This window comes from Siphateles boraxobius, unplaced genomic scaffold, assembly GCF_051911475.1.
Source record: "Siphateles boraxobius isolate OS27281-9 unplaced genomic scaffold, OSU_SipBor_1 33, whole genome shotgun sequence".
Classification (NCBI taxonomy): domain Eukaryota; kingdom Metazoa; phylum Chordata; class Actinopteri; order Cypriniformes; family Leuciscidae; genus Siphateles; species Siphateles boraxobius.
Window position 1 is genome coordinate 9,564,181 of NW_027508953.1, and position 7,706 is coordinate 9,571,886.

The 7,706-nt window shown below is 38.7% G+C and overlaps 1 long non-coding RNA gene across 1 annotated transcript; it reads left to right on the forward strand.

Moving 5' to 3' along the window:
- Positions 1–5,304: 5,304 nt before the first annotated feature.
- LOC143701931 (uncharacterized) lies at positions 5,305–6,138 on the forward strand. The gene is made up of 2 exons (XR_013190203.1): positions 5,305–5,453; positions 5,857–6,138. It is a non-coding gene; the product is annotated as an uncharacterized LOC143701931 (long non-coding RNA).
- Positions 6,139–7,706: the final 1,568 nt, after the last annotated feature.

The window sequence follows — 7,706 nt, forward strand, 5'->3', positions numbered from 1 at the left end:
TTTCACACACAAGTCATCTTCTCTCTGTTCAGATTTGCATTAATCAAGGACCGCAGCATGGTGATATTGATCACTTATTTTATACAATTTAACATTAAGAACATTTTTATTCTAATTTTGCTTTTCATTTTGTTTGATTGTTTTCGGTTTGTGGCCTACAGACAGATCTAAACTGACTCTATTTACTTTATTAATAAATGTTTCGGGGTGTATTGTGCACAATTTAACAGTCCGTATTTTGGGCGCTGGTTAAGGGGGTTTTTACACTGAGGTCTGGAGAAAAAAGCCCATTTTTTTCTCACATTTTTGCCTGAAAATTTTATCAGGTCGGTCCCGGGTAGGGTTTTTCGTTAGAAAACATGTATTTATGCACGTCAGGCTCAGTCAAGAAGTGAATCGGGTTGATTCGGGTCGGGTACAGCTTTTAGGACCCGAGAAGACCTCTAGTGCGCACCGCAAGCACAGTCTGACAGGACAGGAAAGTTTGTTTTTCTAAGGTGAGAAACTTTTTATGTAGTAACAAGTTATGAAATAAAATTAGAACAATGACACTGACATATTGCCTGGCAACATCTCATCTGACAGCAGATACTGAATCAACACTGTTCCAGAAAAAATGTGAATAATATTTTTTAGCATAATGGCAAAAATACTATACACTTCCCTTCAAAAGTTTGGGTTTTTTAATGTTTTTAAAAGATTTCCCTTATGCTCATCAATGCTGCATTTATCTGAGCAAAAATACAGTAAAAATAACAATATTGTGAAATATTATTACAATGTTTTATAAATTTATTTATTTATTTAAAAAAAAAAGTGACTTAGCCCAAACTTTTGAAAATAACGTACAGCCTATACAATTAAATTAAAAGTCAAAGCCCTTTAACAGTTAGAAAGCACTGAGCGAATGAAATGGAATTACAGCAGAACTAGGATTTATAGCAGTAAGGCAGCAGAAACTGAGAAAGCAAATGCAGGACCACCTGAGGGTCTATTCTCACCTTTCCGAGAGGTTAGAGGAGACAGTTTTGGTGTGACAGAGAGAGAAATAAAGCAGGAGAATGGAAAAGTGCGTGGGAGAGCAGGCGGGCGGTTGGGCCGATTGCAGGGGCTCCAGGACTGTCATGTCTGTATAAACAGGCATTGATTTTTCTGTCCACTGCAGCCACCTTCACCATTTATTCTCTGGCTTTGTGGTGGGACCCAGAGGGGCCGAGAAACTCTGTTACAGTCCACGTGCCCCTGAGGCAAATGTGAGAATAGATTTCACCTGTAAAAGAGGCAAAGCTCCGCTTATCTGGGCCAGGGGTCTTGTCACATCCCAACGCTAAATGAAAAGCTTCACACAAACCTCGCTGCAGAGGTGCTAACCTTCCCATGCATCCCCGGGTGGCCTGGACTTAAAAATCCCAGACATGGGACTGTCAGCTGAGACAGCTCATCAACATGACCCCCTCCCCCCTCTGTAGATGCTAAGGTGGCAGATGATTAAAAAAAAAAAGTCCAAGAACACAAAAATGTCCTCTAAAACTATACATTCTTTGCAGTTCCTTCAAAACTCATTATAATAAGACTCAAATATCAGAGAACCCACTCATTTCTTGATCCAAAAACAACCTGAAATCCATGAATAAAGAGTATTCCTCTAACTCAAGGCATTTGGAGAGATCCTGAGAAAGAAGGCCGACATGTGACATTCACAATGAAAGTCTAAAAGCAAAGCCCTAAATCCAGGGATAACCACTTCTACATGTTCACCACTGTCCAGGGTTTCTTCAGAACCCACCCGTAAACCCTTACCACTAAATTAATAGGGCTTGATCAATAATTGAACCTCTGGGCAATTCTACCTTAAATGAAAACCAAAAGTAAATTAGAACATCCCCAGTGTCCCAATAAATCCATAAAGCTGCATTACACACAATATAACCATCATTTACATGATGTTAAAAAAACAGTGTTTGTGAATCAGCAGACTCTCAGTGACAGTAAAGGCATGTTCACAGCAAAGAATAGTGAAGTCTATACCACAGCTATAATGATAAAGACATGGAGGAATTTAAACCATTTAAAACCGGCAGACAACATAACTGTAAAAAGAAGGTATTGTACATTGGTGTGGACATTAATATAGTTACAGTTGATGGACCCTATTGACTTCCATAGTATTTTTTTTCCTACTATGGAAGTCAATGGTGTCCATCACTGTCTGGTTACAGACATTCTTCAAAATATCTTCCTTTGTTTTCAGCAGAAGAAAGAATTTCATACAGGTTTGAAACAACTTGAGGGTGAGTAAATGATGTCAGAATTTTCATTTCTAAGTAAACTATTCCTTTAATCCATCCTTGCTAAATAAAAGTATAAAAAATTACTGACCCCAAGCTTTTGAACAGTTATGTACAGACTGTTTTTAAAATCATATTTCACCCCAAAATTAAAATGATGTAATCATTTACTCACCCTGAGTTTACAGAAAATAGTGGTGAATTTCTATGAATTATTGCAGTAGCGATATCCTATTTGTGAACGAATCAGAGATGGATCTTTTCAACAAACCAGTTGATCCATTAAACAAAACCTGTCTGAATGAATTGTTCACAAATAGGACTGATTGATCTAGTCACTGAGTCATAAACTTCATTAAAAAGATCCACTCAAAACTCAAAAGAATGATTATTTCACACATTAAGCATCACAACTTCTCCCAGGAATCTAGGGTAGATTTTTTTGTGTTTAACCCTCTGGGGTCTGAGGTGTTTTCTGGGTCCTGGAGGTGTTCTGACATGCTCTGACATTTGTGCTTATTTCTGTTACTTGTGACATTTTCATGGCTAAAGTATTATTACACTGTATTCAGCACAAACTCTGCTACAATAATATGTCAGCAGCATGTATGTAAAAGTTTGTAGTTTTGAGATAATGACGTTTATGTGTGGTTTGTGAAAAAAGAAAATGTCACTGAAATAAGGTCATGAAACCCATACTGATTATTTCTTCACAGGACTTTTGATCACATAGCCTAGAATATTTGCTTCAAAACTATGTGAAAAATCATCCTGCATACTCATTCAGATAAGACAATAAATTGATTTAAAATTTGTAAGACATGTTTTGTGTGAGAAAACTTTATGCGAGGATGCGTGAATCTCTCATGAATATTAATGCATTTCACACCTGAGAAAGACAAAGACCCTCCCATAATGGCCCTATCAGGTGCTATCAGGCCCTAACATTATGAGGAACAATGCACAAAGAATGAAAAGATTTAAAAAAGAATGGCTTTTAGATTGTTTGGATTTATTTACAACACTACATAATCTAAACATACACAACAAAGGACAAAAAAGCACATTAGTAAACACACTGATCTAAAGACAGAGACTTAAACAGTCACACACCTTTGTGCCATTCCTGAAACAAAGTACATACCTGTCATTTCCAAGGTGTTTGATTTTTCATTTTACCATGTTCAGATACACAGACTCATGTGAATGTTGAAGTCAGCAGGACTCATCCAGTGGCATCTGCTCCATGTAAAAAAATTAAATAAAATAAAAAAATAAAAATAAACAGCTGTGAACATGCTGATATCAAGAGAAATTATAGGGCTGCACGATTTTGGGAATACATTTGAGATTTCTCTGGTAAAAATTATGAAATTTACTATTTATATATGAACACCAAGTTTGTTGTGCCTTGCATGCATATATGTGTAGGGCTGCATAAAATTATAACAATAGCCTAAATAACAGGCAGCCTATAAATAGTTAAATAGGAACACTTCAGTAACACTATCTAGAAAAAAATATATGGATTATCATGTTTATTCAAAAATTTCATATTCTCATTTCATAACATTTTAGTCTGGCACCAGTTTAACTAGTAGCTACAATGTAAAGTTTATGCAACAATAACACGCTAAATATTATGTGTCTTATCTTAAAAATCATTCTCATAATCAAATTGTGTTCTTCTAATTCTTCTGAAATAAATGAGCTTAAAATGTAAAAATCTGCATCATTTTGTGTTCTGAAGAAAGCAGAAAAGAATACAAGTTTGGAAAGACTGGAGGGTGAGTAAATGATGACTTTTTGGGTGAACTGTCTCTTTAAATCTATAGTGAAGGGTGGTAAGTGTATTCTAAACACAGCTGAGATTAGCCAGGAGCCTGAATCCCTGCATCGGAAGGATGATACAGGGACAGAAAGAGAGTGAAGGAGAGAGGGAGTGAACGAGGGAGGACAGAGGACATACGCAGTGTGTCAGTAGCTGTCAGAAGAGTGAAGTGTGTGAAGAGTGTGATTTAAAAGGCACGATGAGGCAGCTGGCAGTTCAGCCCCCCTGCAGGCCCAGAACATCTTCTCTCACACACACAAGCACACAGAGAAGAGAGAGAGGCAGGAAGAGAGGGAGACCACACCACGGCACAGTGCTGTCACTCTACCTGAAAGCGTCTGACACAAACTTGTGCTATTTTCCACTGCGGTATCACAGCATGATAGGACTCTGAGAGATCTGGTGTGGAACCCAGATGCTGCTCACCTTAACCCTCAAGCTAATCTAAATTAAAAAATTCCTCTAACCTTAAAATCCCCAGGGATTCACAAGTTACAGTCAAATTAACTGCAGTAGATGTAAGGACGTCTATTAGCCCAAACTCGTTCAAGAATATCTGAATTAAGCTAATCTAAAACAAGAACTAGTCTAGACTGTGCCTTAACAAATATGTAAAACTCAGTGGAGTTCATGGCCTCAAACTCAGGAGGTATTAGAAATCTGCATTATATCTGGTCGACTTTGCTTATTCTGTCGAAGAACTGCCCACATAGACAGAAACAGGCCAGCTGACTGACTTATCAAACACTCAAACACAGTTTATCATTTCTATCCACTATTAAGGGAGAGAAAATGGGAAATCAGCAATACCATATTAGAAATCAAGCATACAGCTGTAGTGTGTAGCTGTTATATACAGAGTGCATGACGAAGGAGAATCCAACGAACACATCTTTATTATATCCACCAGAGAGAAACACAGAAGATCAAAGAAGATTTAAGCACACACAACGGCTGCGTTCGGAATCGCATACTTCCCTACTATATAGTATGGGAAAAAGAGTAGCCGAGCGAAAAGTATGTACGAATCATAAAAGAGTAGGCGAGATTTACCTGGGTGACGTACTAATTATCGCGAGATTCGGACTTAAGTGCGTTCGAATATGCCTACTTTCCTACCATATAGTAGGCGAAAACAGTACGTGAAGGAAGCAGTACGTTCGAAACATCAGTATTCTTAAAAGAGTAGGGGAGAAGTTCCCGGATGGCTTACTGGTTCCGGCCCGATTTTTGAGTGCTCAAACGATGGATACTCTTCTATCCCAGGAGGCCACGCGAGAGCATACGTCATTATCAAACATTACGGAGATAAGCGACGGCGGGGGTTTTCAAATGTGAGTAAACACGGTTCCTTATGTGTTAAACTACTATAGAGTAAACGTTTTAAGTGTTGAAGGTGTAAAGTAGTTAGTTGTGATTTTGCTGTAAAAACATGTTTTGTATAGCTAGCTAACAGGGGAGTTCTAAGCACACTTAACGTCTCTAAAGTGGATTTACATAACCATATACATCTTAAACACGCTTATTTAAAATGTCTATTTACATCTGAAAGGAAAATATTGTAACTATTGGCATATTGCAGATGACCACATCACAACATGAAAAAGACATCTGAGTGATGTATGTGTGGCATTATTATAGAATAACGTTAATTCACTGTTGTCAACACTGTTGACATTAGACAAATGTGCTGTAAATAAACAAATCTATAAAGTAACAAAACATGTTTTTATTCAGACTGGTGTGAGCACTGAGGATGAGGAGCCCAGAGCTGAATCCTGGAAATGGTGCCATGGATGAGACGCTCCATCTCTCCATCTGCCCTTATCGCCTCAGATTGTGAAGCGCAGCGCAGCAACAAGCTCCGGCACGAAGGCACGGTCACCTCTGGTGAATTCATCAGAATAAAACCGCAGAATGGGAACCGCTGTGTTGAGATGGCAGTAGGATGTGGGGTTCAGCGCCTGTAAATACATGATTGTTTGAATAAAGCTTTGTTTCATGTGTTGTTAAATTGTATATGCATTTGTTTATTGTGTGATGGCTACTTTTATTTGTTCTTTTACTCATTTATTCATGTTTCGATTGTTGTCAGTATATAAAATATAATTATTTAATGTATGCATTAATTCATTGCTTGACTGACAATTGAGATGTTCACGTGTATTCATGAATAACTCATATGACAAAACAAATTATATTTTGCTTGTTTTATTAAATTATATAATTTTTAGTATATAAAAAAGTAGTAGGCCTATAATTAAGTATTGGTCAGCATTTAATATTATTTTGTTTAAGTTTTGGGGTGGGCTAACAATGCAATTCATTCTGAGGAGCGATACTTAAAATTTTCGAGTATAAAGTCAACAGTTTTCTCCAAAAGAGAGATCTCCGAGAAGCTGCACGTCTCCTTGTGCAGACATTACAAACGCCGAGGAAAACTGTTCTAGGTTGTGCTGTAGAGTTACTGATGTTATGAAGTGTTAGTGCACCTTTCGCTCATATAATTTAAACTTATAAACTTATAACATAAAGATCATGGAAAGATACCATAGTTGTATCTAACAATGAACAATCATAATGACAAAACAGAAAACAAAGATCATTGGTTTGTGTACATCATAATATGATAATATGATAGGCCTGGAGCCAGAGGCAACACTCTCAGCCGAAGCCGTCTAAGCCGAAAACAGATCTGAAGACTGTTAGGAAGGCCTCGGCTATGAGGCCTTGACGCGTTGTTCAGGCCTCTGAGGGCACTACCCCCCGCGTGGGCATTATAAAACTTCGCCCAGCAGAGCCCCCAGGAAATCGATGTTGCTTCCCGCCGCCAAGTGCGCCTCGGGATGCATTGACTTCCAGCGAATGTATTGTACACAGTGTTCCTCTAACATCTATGGCCCTGACACATTCGCTACCTCTCACGAGGCCTGTAGAGAAGATTATTCGGTTAGTTCCTGCCAGAAAATTGCTTCAGGTCACCGAAAATATTACGACACCTGAGATCAGTCCTGAGAGACTGATCCCCCTTGTAGATTATTTAGACACCTGGAAGGGTCTTCAAAATATATCTCAGTGGGTCCTGAATACAGTTGAGATATAGAATCCAGTTCCAGTATAGACCACCTAGATTTAGTGGTGTTACTCATACACTGGTATCTCCTGATCAGGTGATGGAACAAGAAGTCCAGTCCCTCTTAGCCAAGGAGGCCATAGAATGCCCCATAGAATTAACTCCTCTTCAGAGGACTACGTTCCTGGGAGTAGAGTGGGACTCAGTCACGAAGCGGACACAATTGTCTCCTGCTCGTATAAATACTATCTTAACCAAAATAAAGAGTATTAGGTTAGGCCAGGACATCACTGTTAAACACTTTCAAAGACTTTTTGGGCCTCATGGCTGCAGCTTCCATCGTAATTCCTTTTGGTCTGCTCCGCATGAGGGTCTTACAGTGGTGGCTAAGGACCAAGGGGTTTCTCTGCTGGGGAACCCCTTTTGCATGATCAGAGTTAAGTAAATGCCTTCGTACTCTTGTCATGTGGAAGAAACCATGGTTCCTGTCTCAAGGCCTGGTTCTGGGAGCACC